Source organism: Rutilus rutilus (genome assembly GCF_951802725.1).
Source record: "Rutilus rutilus genome assembly, chromosome: 1".
In the NCBI taxonomy this organism is placed as follows: domain Eukaryota; kingdom Metazoa; phylum Chordata; class Actinopteri; order Cypriniformes; family Leuciscidae; genus Rutilus; species Rutilus rutilus.
This window is the reverse complement of record NC_140209.1, coordinates 3,864,341-3,881,068: the sequence shown is the minus strand read 5'-3', so window position 1 is coordinate 3,881,068 and position 16,728 is coordinate 3,864,341. Positions and strand designations below refer to the sequence as shown.

General features: G+C 39.5%; 1 long non-coding RNA gene across 1 annotated transcript; it reads right to left on the bottom strand.

The window, feature by feature from the left end:
• Window positions 1–281: 281 nt before the first annotated feature.
• LOC311302534 lies at window positions 282–8,317 on the bottom strand. Its single transcript, XR_014629581.1, has 5 exons — window positions 8,192–8,317; window positions 1,074–1,193; window positions 793–852; window positions 568–647; window positions 282–456 (listed from the first exon to the last, which is right to left on the bottom strand). It is a non-coding gene; the product is annotated as an uncharacterized lncRNA (long non-coding RNA).
• Window positions 8,318–16,728: the final 8,411 nt, after the last annotated feature.

Here is a 16,728-nt window from a genome sequence, read left to right as displayed (position 1 = left end):
TTAAACACAACTGCAGAGGTTTTATTAAGAAAATTATAGCAATCATTCAAAATGAAAAAGATGCTAAAAACAGGAATGAACAGACAAGATCCAAGAATCCTCAAATCAGCTCCATCACACAGAACAGAGAGAGATTATACAGTCTGAGTCTGTCCATTACTGTATTAATATTATATTTAAAGCAGTTTACATATGAAGCGCAAGAGAATGACTTTCAACACTGTCTGCAAATATATCCATAAAACCAAGAAAATTTTATCTAAACTTGATTATGTCACTATAAGTGATCAGAGTTTTTTCTCTGTTTTCTGAGAAGAAGAAAATAAAACAATGAACAATCCTCTGTAAGTTTCTGCTATTGTAAATATTGCTGCAGATTGGCTCTAAACTCATCAGTATTTTATTCTAATATTGTCGGCATCTCTATTTCCTCTGGGTGCTTCGAGTCCTTCCTCCCTGCAAAATAAAAGCATTGACTGACCTCTCGTATGTGTTTTTATCATGATTGCAGATTGTTCCAGATCAGATGAGTGTGAATCATCAGATTGTGTGCGGCTCAAAACTCACCAGCTCTTCTTGCACAGATGATCTGAAGAAGAATCACAGTAGGAGCAGCAAAACTGCGATCTCAACAATAATCACAATCACTGCAGGAAACATGAGAGGAAGAAGAGAAACTGTACATGACTGAAGTCAAGGGTATTCAACTATCAACAGTTATTGATGAAGCATTTACAGACTGACTGATAGTTTAATGTTATAAAGCTGTCAGTATAAATGAACGTGTCGTACCTCTGTATAATGATCCAGCAGTCACACTGACTTCAGTTTCTGATGCTGTATCAGCTGGATCTGTGGATCACGTCTGTTAGTTCAGTTCAACACATAATGCCACATATACACAACATCATCATCACATAATACTGGAGCTTCACATCACAGAAATGATGAATATGTGCACGAGTCTGTCATCTATTATCTTCTTACTTCACTCTCAAGCTGTCAGGAGGAGAATGACTATCGCCATTCACCAAAGATAAATCTATTTATACAGTGATCATGTGATCATGAACCTTGTGTAGGAGCTGCTGCTGTAGTTCGGCTTGATGTCTTCTCAGAGTTTGAGCTTCTGACTGGAATCAGTGTTGGTGAAGCGACTGGATCTGCAGAAGATGAATGTTCAGACGCATCACCTGTAGGACATTAACATCATATGTTCATATCGATCATGACCTGCAGTTTGTGTTCATCATCACAGTTTACAGTGGCAGTAGTTGAGAAGAGACTGTACTGTATTACTGTATAACTGTATTACTGTGTTACTGTATAATTTATTCCTGGTTTATATGAGAGTGAAACTCAGTTGAGCTTCTGCAAATAAACCTTCAGCTTGAATGAAGGACATAAGCCTTATAATTCCTAAAGCCGACCTCCTACATGGGTCATACTAGGCTTTAATACACTCGTCTGATTTATGCAATATATCATGTATGACCCATGTAGGAGGCCAATATTGGGAATTATAAGGATTGTTAACCCTCTGGGGACCAAAAACGCGCCCGCGCGTTTTGCTCGTTTTTTTTTTTTAGCAATGAAAAATAAACACTAAATGCTCTGTTAATTTTGATCTTTCATTTTCGTGTAATACATCAATCGATCCTGTTCAGTTTCTATTTTTTTTCTGTTTACTCACAATAAAAATAAAGTGTTTTGCTTTTTGACAAATAAAGAAAAATTAACATGATGCGATTTCTGCCTTCTCTCTGTCAGTAAACTCCCATTTGAAACGCGTTCGAAAATGATCTATAACTCCGCGAAAATTCAGTCAAACAGGCAAACAGACCCACGGGCATAAAGCTTGAGATCGCATCTTTTAAATGAAGTAATTTATATAAAAAACAAATATTCTTAGTTTCTGTAATCTGTATACAAAGAGAGCGACTCCAGTCGACCTCATTACGAGATGATTCACAGTAATTTGACCACTCCCCGGAGAGCGCGCGCTATTCAAATGCAAATTCTGAGAACCATTTCAGTCTGTGAAACGCCCCCACATCAGCTGTAAACAAAGCGCGTCGCGATCGAGTGAGGCATAATATAGCCTAACGTTACCTTATGGAGAAAAGTTTCCTCAGAACAGTGCTGATATGAGGAGCAATATCTCCTGATATGAGGAGCAATAGATCCCGCTGAGGAGTGAGGTAGGCTGTTTTCTTTTCTCAAGTGTTGATGTGGAATAACGTTATGGAATAACGTTAGTGTAGGCCTATGTAAACCGCAAAAAGAACAATCGCATTTCTATAATATGACTCGCCTTTCTGTGAGATGAATGAAGGGTACATATTTGTAAAGACTGTTTAGCCTAAATATGAATCGCGCATCTGTGTGAAAGAATAAACTGCTTTGCTATAGCCTACTGAGATGAGTAAAAATCGACTGGAATATGTTGAAATAAAATGTATTTGTATAAGCAACGTATTAAACTGCAAATTAGCATTTATATGCCCTGATATTTCATAAAAACAACGTTACAGTCAGTCACTTGTTGACTAGATTTGGGTACAGTTTTTAGGCTACTGTAGAATATACTGCCACATCAAATAACTTTTGTTTAGCAATTTCTGCTCATATCTAACGTTATATATATATATATATATATATATATATATATGCTATATTCAAACTAATGAATACATATGATAAAATGTAGGCCTATAATCTTTTTTCTTTTTCTTTTTTACAAAGAAAGAGTACACTTGAAATATTGTTGAAATTGTAATTATTGTTGTAATTGTAACATTTTTAATAAAATAGCAAAACATATTTACAAGATAGATGTAAGCGAAATCTTAAATGGTCAATATAAGTCTTCTTCTAAATACATCTTTTGTCCTTGCATTGTGGCTCAGTCAGTGTCACACCTGAATGAATGGCTAATTATGCAGAGTCATTATGCAGAGTGGGTGGGACTGGGTAATCTAAGGTGTAAACTACTCCTCCCCCTCGCATATTGGCTTTCCAAGCAAAACCTGTTTTACACCATTTAAATCAATGTATTTTTTTGTGAACGATAAAGCAAGACTATTTTCACATAATTTTGAAGCTAGAACTCAAAGGGACAACATCCATTAGTCAAAAGTCTTGTGGACACATATTTAATATGTGTTTTGTGGTCTTAATTCAGCAACTTTCATTTTTATTTTTTTCAATAACCACGCATAAACATTATTCTCTTAAAAATACAAACATCTACATACACGTTGCTCGCATATTATGGTAGCCCTGTTTGTGCTATATAGAGTGAATTTACACCTTTGCCATTAACATGTTTATAAATAACTGAAAAAAGCACAAATGTCAGAGCATGTCAGAACATCTCAAGGACCCCAAAAACAGCTTGGTCCCCAGAGGGTTAAGCAGTTTATGACTTTGACCACTAATATTTTACAACTCCAAAACGTATGAAGTAGAGTTGGGGTACTCGGACTCGAGTCCAATTTTGAATGAACTCGGACTTGTCACGCACTCGGGTGAATTTGTACTCTGACTTGACACAGACATTTTAGACTCGGAAAATTTGCCAAGTACAGTCGAGTCCGGGCACTGGAGGACACAATATTTTATTATTCAAAAATGAAACGACGCTACTTACATTGTGTTGTTTCAGCGTTGAGCATTGTATCCAATCACAGACATGTATATTATGCGCATGAACGCAGTGGCCAATCAGAGGCGTTTTGAGTCACCATGCGGAGAATTCGCTCAAAATGTTCAGTATCAGCGCAAGCTTTATCCTTTCGCAAATCTCCTCATAAACAACAAAGTCTAGACGCGATGTAAATAAGAGATTCACTGCAATGCGGACAATTTAAGTGTTTATGACGAGAGTTTCAGTGAGAGTGCAGAACGCGGTAAGTAGCCTAAGTGATGGCTTAAAGGGAGTGCTACTCACAATCTAAATAATAGTTTTGTTTTTCATGCTTCTAGAGGACCAGTGGTTACATTCACACTGTAAAGTTTAAGGAGTGATAACTGCATTTAAATGTGGGAGTGAACCCGCTAAATTATAGTCCTGTGAGTCATGAAATTGTGATGATTTAGTAACCATAGCAACATGAGAACGTGATAACCATTGTAACATTTTGAGGTCTAATAATGTTATGATTTTTGTTACATTTACACTTTAGTCATAAGTTTACATCCACCTTGCAGAACCTCCAAAGTGTTATTTTTAATAACAAGGATCATAAAAACCTGAAAAAGCTTTTTCACATTACAGATGTTTAAGTATAGCCTAGTCCACAGGACAAAATACAAACACAAAATACAAAAATTACATAGCTTGATTTTTAATACTGTCATTACCTGAATGATTCACAACTGTTTTTTTTTTTTTTTTTTTTTTTTTTTTTATGGTTGTTAGTGAGTCCCTTGTTTGTCCCGAACCGTTAAACTACCCAATGGTCTTCAGAAGAATCCTCCAGCTCCTGCACATTCTTTGCTTTTCCAGCATCTTCTGCATATTTGACTCTTTACTAGCAGTGATTGTATGATTTTGAGATCCATCTTTTCACACTGGGATTCATACACAACTACCGGTATTACAAACACTGCAAACATTCAGTGATGCTCAAGAAGGAAACATCCATTCAGAGCCAGGGGCAGGGCGTGTAAATTGTTCTTATTTTGTTTAAAAATGTATTAATTAATTTAATACTGCCCTTCAGAGGCTAAATACGATATTAACATGTAAAAGAAAATAAGAAAAATGTACACATCACCATCTTCTTGCTCAAACGTTTACCCCTGGCTCTTAATGCATCGTGTTGCATATTCTTGAGCATTACCTTGCAGATTCTGAATAATGTGACCAATCATAATGCAGATATCCACCATTTTTGTCTGACAAAAAACAAACCAAACCAAAAGGTGTGTATTGACATCTTTTTGCATTTCTAATGTTCATTCATGTTTAAATCGTGCTATAACTAAAATAGATGATCAGTTCACATGCTGCTTGAACTAAGGCGCTATACAGTAAAGCGCCACAAAATGGTATTTATTGTTTGAATTTCACAAAAATTACTAAATTTTAAAGCTGAGATTTTATTTTATACCAAAAGGAACCTGCTCTGTCTTGTCGGCGCATTGTCAGTATCGTCTTAGCTCCACAATAAATTTTTCACTGTGTGAGAGCATGATGTGTGGAGTGAGAGCAGAATGGCTCGTCAGACGTAGCAACAATAATTAAAGGTAGGGTAGGTAGGATTTGTCTAAAAAACTTATTTTCCAAATTTGTTTAAACTTTATTTATACATCAATACATAATTAAAATGTAAGTACTCTGAAAAAGAAAGTATAAAAATCGAGTGTCTGTAGACCTCTCACGACTGTTTTAAAGACAGCTCATTATTTCCATTCACTCCACCCCCTCCCTTCTGGGCTCCTTACAAAGCCACGCCCCCAAAACACATGAACGCGCGACTCCGACCGCTGAGCTGAACACGCATTATAAGACGAGCGGAGAGGAAGGAGCACAGTGCATGGTAACACAGTCTCACCCCAAAACATCACGTACTGACGGGTCTTGACCATACGGCAACATACGACGAAAAGGGTACCCCTAAAACGTCCATATGTGACGATTCGGGTTAGGAAGCGCTGCTGGTGCGCTTATGTCTTCGTCTCATATGGACGTTTTAGGGGTACCCTTTTCGTCGTATGTTGCCGTATGGTCAAGACCCGTCAGTACATGACATTTTGGGGTGAGACCGGGTTGTGCATGTAGTGACATCATGTCAGAATCACATGTAATAAAAAAATCTAATGCTAATTGCTTATGAATATAAACAAATAAGATGTATTTTAGTACTCACTATCAACCTAACATATTGATATTGGTAAAGTTTAAATTTAAAATATATATTTTTTGATTCGCTAACGAGCTAGTTATATAAGCTAAAAACAGGTTGCATTGATACACTTTTTTACATTACCATCAGTTACATTGTGATGAAGATGAATTTCGTGTAAGATTCATAACATATACAGTATGGTGTTCTGCATGTAGGGGTGGGAGATATTGACAAAAATGAATATCTCGATATTTTTTTCCAATATCTAGATATCGATATTCAGGCGATATTTTTGCCATCCTTCAAAGAAATGTGTGCAAACTGGCAAAGAAGGTCCAGTATGTCTTTTGACTTGCTGCATTTGACCTATATTATTGTAGGCTATAGAAAAAAACAAAAAAGGAGCTAACTAAACAGAATCTTTGGCAGCCCCTACTTTTTCCACTTACAAAAAAAAAAAAAACTTAACTAGGCACTTCTTGCAACAGTGATTATTAAATCAAACGACAATATTGTTGATGATCAATTCAAAGTAAAAAAAAAACATTTTCAAAATGGTATAAATCCATCCATTTTCCCCAAAACGCTATAAATCCATAATTTTTTTTTTCAAAAATGTATGGTTTGTCTTTTTAAAAACGTCTTTTGTCTTTTATTTTTCGTGTTTGCATTTATGAGGAAAAAACAATATTACGTGACAGTTCTCCATTATGGACGCGAGCGCTCTGAAAAGCGGCACTTAGACTTTCAAACTTTCACAGAGACCTCAAAACAGAAAGCACAAAGCCTTTCTTTAAAACGAATTTCGTTTTGTATTAATTGTATCTTAATTTTAATATTTTTTTCATTAACCAATTTTCTGGATTACATACATAAAAATAAATATAGGTTATCAATCACAACATAAGGTGCTTGAACTGGAGATTATATCATCCCTCGCCTCACAGGCCTAAAAAATGTGAAATATATTTACAGAAAGCTGGTTCTAAACAAAACCATCCAAAACAAAATAAAACTATGTAGCCTAATAAATGTGCATTTCTCTGGTGCGTTCACTAGCCTACTGCGAAGATCGCGAGTCTATCGTCAACTTCATCTTTGCAGCCGACACAGAAATTAATAAACAATTAAAATGTCTTATTGCAATATTTTACATATTCATAATCATTACTTTTGCTGGATCTTTGAGGCAGCTTTTTAGGTTTATGGCGTTTTGGAAAAGAGCTCTTCACGTTTCACCAAGGCACAGCGGCCCTTCAGCACATAAGAACAAAAAGAGAAAAAGCACGGACTTACTACTTACGAAACTTTGATGTGGTTGAACAGGTGAAACAGTCACAAATTCCTTTGCAACTCAAACCTTCTCAGTACGAGTTATGAAGAAAGAGAACAGCATTACAGTTTTCAGCGCGTCCTCCTTTGATTGCTGTGTTGTGACTGGAAAAGTGCGTGCAGGAGCACATGCGCAAAACGTAGGTTTGTAAAATGCCCTTTTGTAAAATAAAAATAATTTTAGGGCGAAGCAGGAGGTCGTGCAAGAGGCCGTGGCGTGCAACTAGGGTCCGAGGAAGTAGAGGTCGAGGACGGGGTGGTCGCTGGAAATCCACGACGATATTGACAGGCGTTTTATTTCTTTGTTTATCCAAAGACTTTTTTGTTCATTACCTTTTCTTGTACTGTCTTCTTTTTTTGCCTTGTTTGCCTTCACTAACTGCATGCCGGTAATGTGAATTTTGATTGCTCTTTCTCTGACATTGTTTTGCTATTCCCAGGTTCCATGCCTCTTGAATTCCTCAAATCAAACGTGCGCGCGCAAGTGGGCAGATCCCGTGGCAAAAGGGTGGTTGCCATGGTTGCGAGAGAGTGACAGTCGCCTAAGCCAATCCTTTGTTTCGTCCCGAATGGAAATAATGAGCTGTGTTTAATGCAGATTAAAGGGTCTAGAGTCACTTGATTTTTATACTCTTTTTTTCAGAGTACTTACATTTTAATTATGTATTGTTTTATATAGAAAGTTTAAACAAATTTGCATTTTTTGTTTTTATAAAATCCTACCTACCCTGCCTTTAAGAGGATCGGGTCTTTGTGAAAGGTCAATTTCAAATCATTGAAATATTTGTGGACTCAGCTGGACTCGACTCGGACTCGGATGTTAAGGACTCGGACTCAAGTCCGACTCGGGCCCATTTGGACTCAGACTTGATTGGTAAGGACTTGGACTTGACTCGGACTCGACAAAGGTGGACTCGGACCCAACACTAGTATGAAGCCATCAGAAGAGTAGAGCCAATCTGTGGAAGTTTTCACAAATCTGTCAGAAAAGAGTGTTTTCTCACCTGAATACTTGACAGTGTATCTGACTGAGGTCTTGAGTTCATTTCCCTGAGTAAGCTGACATCTCCACTCTCTGTTGTCATCTTCATTCAGGAGTGTTGTAGTCAGAGTGATGATACAGCGATCTTGATCTGGAGCTGATGATGATAATATCTGATATCTGGAGTCTGTCTTCAGATCAACACCAGCCTGATTCACCCATAACAGCTCAACTCCCCTAGAACTGACCCAATCATAACAGGAGTATCTATATGAGAGTCCAGTATATGAATACAACTGACAGGAGAGAGTCACAGAGCGGCCTGGACTGATCTCAGTCTGTGAGGATGATGAAGATGAGGATGATGATGATGAGGATGATGATGATGAAGAAGAAAAAGAAGAAGATGATGATGATGATGATGATGATGATGGAGACACTGAAACTGAACACAAGACACAAATCACAGACTCTTCAATCATCATCTGAGTTTAAAGGGAGAATCTGCCCTTTTTAAATTGACCACATAATCATAAACTTACCATGAAGAACATGCAGCAAAACACGTGCATCAGGTCCTTGTTGTTCTCCATTCACATATTGTCTGCAGATGTATAATCCATAATCTTCTCCTGTGATGTTCTTGATGTTCAGAGAGCAGTCAGACTCCAGACTCAGTCTCTCATGTCTCTATGTGTCGTTCTTCTTTATCCCTCCAGTAATCAGTTTAACTCCTGAATCACTGAAGCTGTTATAGGTCCATGTAGTTGATTTGCAGTCAGAAAGAGTTTTATTACAGGACAGAGAGACATTTTCACCAGAACTGATGAACACATCATCAAACACTTCACTGGTTCCTGAAACACAGTATATCTCAGTGATCATTATGATATAATAAATGAAAACATAAAACATATCAGTTTTAAATCATAGTCTTTTTTCTCAAACAACACACTCTCCAGAATAAACTATTAGTCTTTATCAGAGAGCTGTTCAAATCACTGACACACTCTTAATATGAAGATAATTCTTCATCATCAGATGTTTGAGTGACACTATGTCCAGTATCAGGAATAATACAGTATGATCTGTGTGTATCAATACACAACTCTGAGATCACAACGTGAATGTGTGCAAGAATAAACTGAGCATGTTCAAATGAACTCTTTCCAGACTAATTCCACTAAATGTCTTTAGAGAAAATACAGATTTCTTTACCTGTGAGAAGTGAAGAGAGAATGATCAGTCCCAGCAGACACAGATCACACTTATCAGCCATTTTCTGTTTCTGTCAGTCTTCCTCTTCATTATATATAGTTACAGCTCCTCCTTTAAACATCATCAGCTCCTCCTGTGGTTATTAACTTCCTCTCATCTGACCAACCGAGTGTTTACATCCGTTGCTATACAGTGACACTATCCCAGTGTAACTTTGTCCTCTCTGTAGATTGGGCTCATATAGACTCTGAACTGTGTACTTTACCACTGAGGATTTTGCTCTGTGGTCTTGAATTGTCTTGACTCTGAGTGACACTCAACTTTCCTCTACAAAAAACCCATGTAAAGTGTTGAGTGTTGGATGTAAACCCGGGGTAGGAACTAGTTCATGTAATCTGGATTAAATTGATAAATGAATAATCGTCCACAAGATTGTTAAGTGTTGAAGTGTTGAAGACGGCACATAAAATAATAGGGGACAGCACACATCCTTTGCACTATATACCTTTGTGCCTAGTATTTAAATGTATTGTGTTGTCTATGTATGTGAACCACCAATGTAGACGGAACTAATTGCCCCAAGGGAATTAATAAAACTTTAAACTATGAGCAGAAATGGACAGAGATCACCACACCTGAGTTTGAGTGATGAAACATCCTCATATACCCATACCCACATGTAATATATGTAAATTTTTCAAATTACATGCATGAAGTATATTGTCATATGAAGTAAAAACACACATGAAACCTATTAGAAATAGGAACTATTTACTTCTGAATTTTTCGGCCCAGCCCTCGCACGCCTGAGCTCCACTGCCATACACCGGAGACAGTGTCTGCCTTCCGGCTGAAGCACTGGAAATGGTCTTGTTCGGCTGTGGTGAGGACGATGCTATGTCCACGAGTGTCTCTGACTCGGGTGCCAAATGAACGTCCCACAGAGACCCGCCACTTTCTTTCCCGAGCTTCTCGAGGAGCGCTCACGATCATGCACTCCCCTTACTCAGCCTGAGCCCATGCACAAGGGACCCAACAGCTGGCGACAGTGGAGGGGGTGTAAAGATACGGGATACACGTAATAATCCCACAATGTCCCGTAGAGGACCCCGTCACGGCTCGCTTATGTCCGTCCTGTGGTTGGAAAACCACCTCACTGCCTTGAGCCATGTCGAGCTACAGCCCACATCGCTGAAAAGGCATATGTTCCAGCGGGACCCTCATCAACAAGGACGCCCGGCAGATAAACAACGCAGCATTCCTGATGTTCGTGCCAGGAGGAAAAGAGCGCGGCCTGTGAACAACGGAGGACCAGCGACAAAGAGAGTGTGTTCTCGCTCAGAGTTCCCTCGGCGGCCAGCAGAGAACCTCGAGAATGTTTGTTTAAGTGTTGTATTGAAACCGATGTGTTCAGTAGCAATAAACATAAAACATTCTGTGCCTCATCAAAAGAGCTCTTTTCCTCCTCTGACTATTGCCTATTGGAGATATTTGACAGAGCGGATGCTCGGCTCAACTCGAGCTCACCTGTCACTTGTCATTATTTTAGGTGGCAGTTACGTAATGTTAAAAATAGATTATTTTCGAGAAAAATATCCTCAGAAGTCACGCTTTAAGGGTAATAGAATCCAACGGAAAGAGAGATCGAGACGAACGGGAAAAGTTAGAAATACACATGAAAGAAGAATGAAACTATCTGGATTAAGGCCAAATCAAACGTGATGACACTGACAATTTATTTAATTTAAACAGTTTATTGAACAGCTGAATAATGATTATTTTTTGTTTTGTTTCTGCAAGGCCATTTTTTTTTCTTTTTTTTTTCTATTTCTTATGTCATCTGAGTCATTGCCCTATTGAATCCTGATCTGTCCCTGCCATGGATGCTCTGTCTGTGGTTTGGACATGGCGAGCCAATCATTTACATTTAGTCATTTAGCAGATGCCTTTGTTCAAAGCGACTTACAAATGAGGAATACAGCAAGCGAGTCATCATGAAGAGGCAAAAACAACGCAAGAAGTGCTCAAAATGCAAAGTTCAGGCACTGCTTAGAGTAGCATAAGTCAGACAAGGGAGGATTAAAGGAAAATAAAATAATTATTTTGCTCACGGAAGAGATGAGTTTTCAGCTGTCTTTTGAATGTTGTCAGGGATTCTGCATTCCGGATGAGGGTGGGGAGATCATTCCACCAGCAAGGAACCGTGAATGAGAATGTTCTGGAGAGTGATTTTGTGGCTTATCATCTGGTTAAAATGTGAGAAAGAGCTGTGTGTCATCAGCATAGCAGTAGTAAGAGAAACCATGAGCCTGTATGATGTGTCCCAGTGATGTGGTGTAGATGGACAAGAGGGGTCCAAGCACTGAACCCTGGGGAACCCCTGTGGTCAGTTGATGTGCTCTGGATACCTCGCCTCTCCATGCGACCCTGAAGGATCTACCTGTGAGATAGGACTCAAACCAGTGGAGTGGAGTACCTGTGATACTCAGGGATGAGAGGGTGGACATAAGGATCTGATGGTTCACAGTGTCGAAGGCAGCAGATCCAGGAGAATGAGGACTGATGATTTGGAAGCAGCTTTGGCGATCCCCAGGGCTTCTGTGGCCGACAGTAATGCCGTCTCGGTTGAATGCCCTTTCTTGAAGCTGGATTGGTTGACATCCAGCTGGTTATTCTGAGACAGGAAAGATGACACTTGGTTGAAAGCAACTCGTTCAAGTCTTTTCGCTATGAATGGTAGGAGAGAGACAGGTCTGTAACTCTCTGAGTGATGTGTTTAATGTGGGTTTTTTAAGCAGTGGAGTTTTCCAAGCCTGCTTGAATGCTGTAGGGGCAATGCCAGTATGGAGGGATGAGTTGATGATGTGTGTGAGTGCTGGTAGAAGTGTGGGAGAGACGGCTTGTAGAAGGTGTGAGGGGACGGGGTCTAGAGGGCAGGTGGTAGGATGACTAGAGATTAGGCCCAAACTCGAGGCACGATGCGTCCACTGAAAGAGCAGATCAGACAGATCGCCAACTCTCTGGACCGATGCCAGAACCAGCAGAAGGGCAGTCTTTAAATTTATCAACTGGGTTCAGAGATGATCACGGCTCTATTGTGGTCAAACTGTGAGTTCTCTCACTCAGCAGTAACATGTTTCCAGACCTCAACAGTGAGATCACAGCTATGAAAACACTACGGAAATCATATAATGTCACACTTAGAGCACAGCCCACAGACACCTCGCTGTAAAGAGAAATCTATTTATTATAAACATTCTCATCATCTGGCAATGGAATTTTGCCAAATAATGAACTGAATGGCTTAGATCAGAACTATTTCACAATGACAGTATGTATGAAGCCAGAGTCAAAATTAATCTCTGAAAGTTTTGTCTGTTTTCTCACCTGAACTCTTGACAGTGTGTGTGTCTGTGGTCTTGACTATTATTTTATTTTCAATTTCTATTCGATTTTCACCATTTTATTTGAGTAAACTACTTCAAGTTTCTATTTCACTTACAAGACTTTGTGGTTATTTTAGTCTGTTCATAAGCACACCAATATTGAGATAAGGGTTTATTGAAATAAAGTTAATAATATTCAGAGGTTACTTAGAGAGATCTAATAATAAACTAACCCAGGACCCCATCCCGCTTAAATCTAAGGGAGAGGGCGCTACATGTGTGTATGTTAAAGTATCATGAACCATGTAATACACATGTTGGCGCTGTCACACTCCTGACAATCTGAGTGTGTAAATCATGCTAGAGTTGATATTTATTGACACTATACCACAGTTAAGTGTCTTTACATGTGTGTGAAACATGTCTGAGAAGTGCATATTGTGAACCGCACTGGCTCAACACACATCTACTCTGAACACAAGGATATTCTTTTGCAAACGAGAGCATTTCTGTTAGTTTCACTTTCTTATTTTAGTAGTTTCCTGCATGCCGTTAAGGGGGTCGGCTGCGCCCCTGCTTTGATCTTCAGGCAGGATATGCAGAGTCCAGACCCTCAGATTGCGAGCTACGGACGGGGCCTACGCCAAATAACCTTATTGCTTGCTGGGCAGTTAATAAATGTATAATTTGTCACAGTATTTATTCTCCCAAGTCTTTCTGGTAGAACTTATGGTTATGGATATTTACATCTCCCTTTTCCAGGTACTTTGAATTAGTGTTTATGCTTTCTAGGTTTTTAAATAAGCTTGATATGTGTTTGGGAAGATATTCTGTTTATGTTTTGTTGACATGTCGAGAATTTCGGTATTATATTTCGTCTTTTAGACTAATGCTAATTAGTTCAGCTTGCATTGTTCAGAATGAAGTACAGCTTCCAGTCTAATGCTGAAATTGTTGCTGTTCTTCAAGGGATGACCCCAGAGGTCCGTGGTCTCTTTGACCAAGTCGAAACAGTTGCCCGACTCCTCCTAGTTGTGCCTGTGTCATCAGCAGAGTCAGAAAGGAGGTTCAGTAGCCTCCGGAGGCTGAACACATGGCTACACAGCACCATGACCCAAACCCGCCTCAACAGTGTTGCTGTGTGCCATGTACATAAAGACAAGCTGGACAGGGTAAACAGAATAAAAGATTGCTGAACAGTTTGTCTCCTGTAAGGAGGGCAGAAAGACCACTTTTGGTTCTTTTAAATGAGAGGTAGTTGGTGTTCATTGGTCAGTTGGTTGTTGTTGTTGGTTGCATTTATATATATATATATATCTATATATATATATATATATTTTTTTTTATATATATATGTTGTTTGTATATCTGGAGTTTGTAACAAAAATAATTTCCCCCTGGGATTATTAAAGGTACAATATGTAAATTTTTTGCTTTAAAAATAGCAAAAATCACTATATCTATGTTATATATTTTTTTTAGTTGTGTACTTACATTATCCCGACTGTTTCCAATAACTTTCAAACCAGGAGAAATTTGTAATTTAATTCGAAGACACGTCACGTTTCTTTATTTCCGTTTTGTTCGCCGTCACTGGCGTCATATCCGCGTTCTCCCTGGTTTCCGCTCGTACTGCCATATCAACCAGAGCCCTCTGATAGTAACCGAGGTGACAGACGTGGACAACTGTGTAGTTCGTAATGTCTATCTGCACGCTGTTGTTGTTTCGTTCAAACATTATGGACCATGGCAAGCAGATTTAGGAGAAAAAAAAAGGAGAACTAAAACGAGAATCAATATCAGCGCGGTGTTTTCGAGATGCCGAGAGCTCCCATAGACAGTATATAAACGAGAGCTCCACGTCCAAGACTTCGACCGCTCCTACATGTACTTTATTAAACAGGTGAACACATTTACATAAAACTAATCAATGTTATAGAGTTCAACAATGATAAAATGTTAGAATATGATCTGTATGTTATTCTAATGTTGATCTAGCTTACTGCTAGTCTCATACAGACAAACTAACACATACATTTCAACACATTGAAATGTTATACTTTCAGTGTATAGTGTAATGTTAGACCAAGTGAAACAGCGCTGCGTTACCTCACAAGTTTAATTTGTCTAATAAACTGACCTGTGAGTAGTAATTCTGCACTTGCGTGTAGTTCGGTAGAATGAAATGTCCATATTCCTTTTATATCCGCGGGACTCGCGTCGCGTGTGGAGCTGATAGCTGTCTCTTAGCAATCCCGACTTGCTTCATATCACAGTCATGATAAAAACAGCGATGTATTTACTCATCCATAAACATTATTAGATCGGTTGGCTTGACGTTGACGACAAGATCCATAATTCTTAGCAAATGTTGCGTTTTTATTGTTAATAAACAAACCACATCCTTCCCCCGCACCTTTGAAAAGCTTGCTACGCCCCTGTACACATGGATTATAATTAGTGGTCGACCGATACATCACCAAGGCCAATATATAGGCCGATATTTGGCATTTTTAAAATATCGGCATCGGCCGATAAGTTTTTCTGATTGGCCGATGTGTTTAAAGTGGGACTTTTATTTTGACGGCACTCCAGACTTTTATTTTGACGGGCGGCGCTGAGAACACCAGCGCCTGAGAAGAGAGCAGCCATCTAAAGTATAAGCACGTTTGTTTTAAAGATTTGTTTTCTAATTTATTAAATATTGATTAAATATATACAGTATATATATATAAATATATAAATATCGGCTTTATATCGGCCATCGGCCACCCTGCACTCGAAGATATCGGTATAGGCATTGGCCATCAAAAAAACAATATCAGTCGACCACTAATTATAATGTGCTGTTTTACTCTGAGGAAGAAAGATCAGATACAGCCTCCTTTATCAACACTACAGATGTTCTGGAAGATAGATCTGGGATGTATTTCTCAAGCACCACTGATTTAACTTCCGCCTCCCTGAACTTCTGGACCACTGTCTCAATGGGGTTATTAAAAGCCCGGAAGACTTTTATTCCTCCTTGAGCCCCAAAAGGTTTACCCACAGATGCCACTCAATGGCAACTATTGCAGGAAGAGAGTGGCCGATGCCTCAGGACTTCAGGAGGTCTGTGGAGCGCCGGAGCTCCAGGACTGCATCTGGAGACACTCCCTCGCCTTGATGAGGTCCTTCATTTAGTCGGCTTGCAACATCGCCTTGGTGTGCAACAGGAATCGCCTCCAGCCGGGCCCACTGCCTGGCAAGGAATCACTCCTCTAATCTATCTGGAGGAGAGTCCTCTTTTCCACCGGCCATGGCAAGGGTCATCATGTCCAACTCCTGGAGAGAGGGAGGAGACAGGCTTACTTAAAACATCTGTCTCAACTCTCCTCAGAGATAGACCGGGCCAACAACATGCTCTCTGCCGGATCGGACGGGCCTGCCGATGCTTCTGGTTTGGGCATGAGGAGCTAGCGGCTGAGTTTTGATAAAGGCAGAGATCCGACTCAAACTCCTCCGCCAGCTCCACCTGTGAGCCTCATAAACAAAGCAGTGGGACTGGACCGCTATGTGCAAATGCTTTGCTCTCATCCCTCTTAAAGAGAGCCAGGCAGGAGCGGAGCGTCTTCACTGTGAATCGATCGCATTGAGTACGTGAATCGATCGCATTGAGTACAGAAAGACCCTCGAGAGTTAACCCAGCGTGCTTTGCTCCAAAACAGATCACACATCATCAGGTGTAGTGGAGCATTTCCATGACGTGATGCACTTTTTAACCCAACTAGCCATCTGTGTGACACTTTTACAGACAAACAGCTTTCTGAAGACAAAAGAGCTGATGATGTTTTACAGCCTATCAGGGCACCTGTGATGTCATCTGACTGCTGTAGCCAATCAGAAATCGAATTTCTTCTTTCTTGCACTGCTCGCCTAACAGACATTCCTTCACCTGGACTGTTCCTGCTGGAGG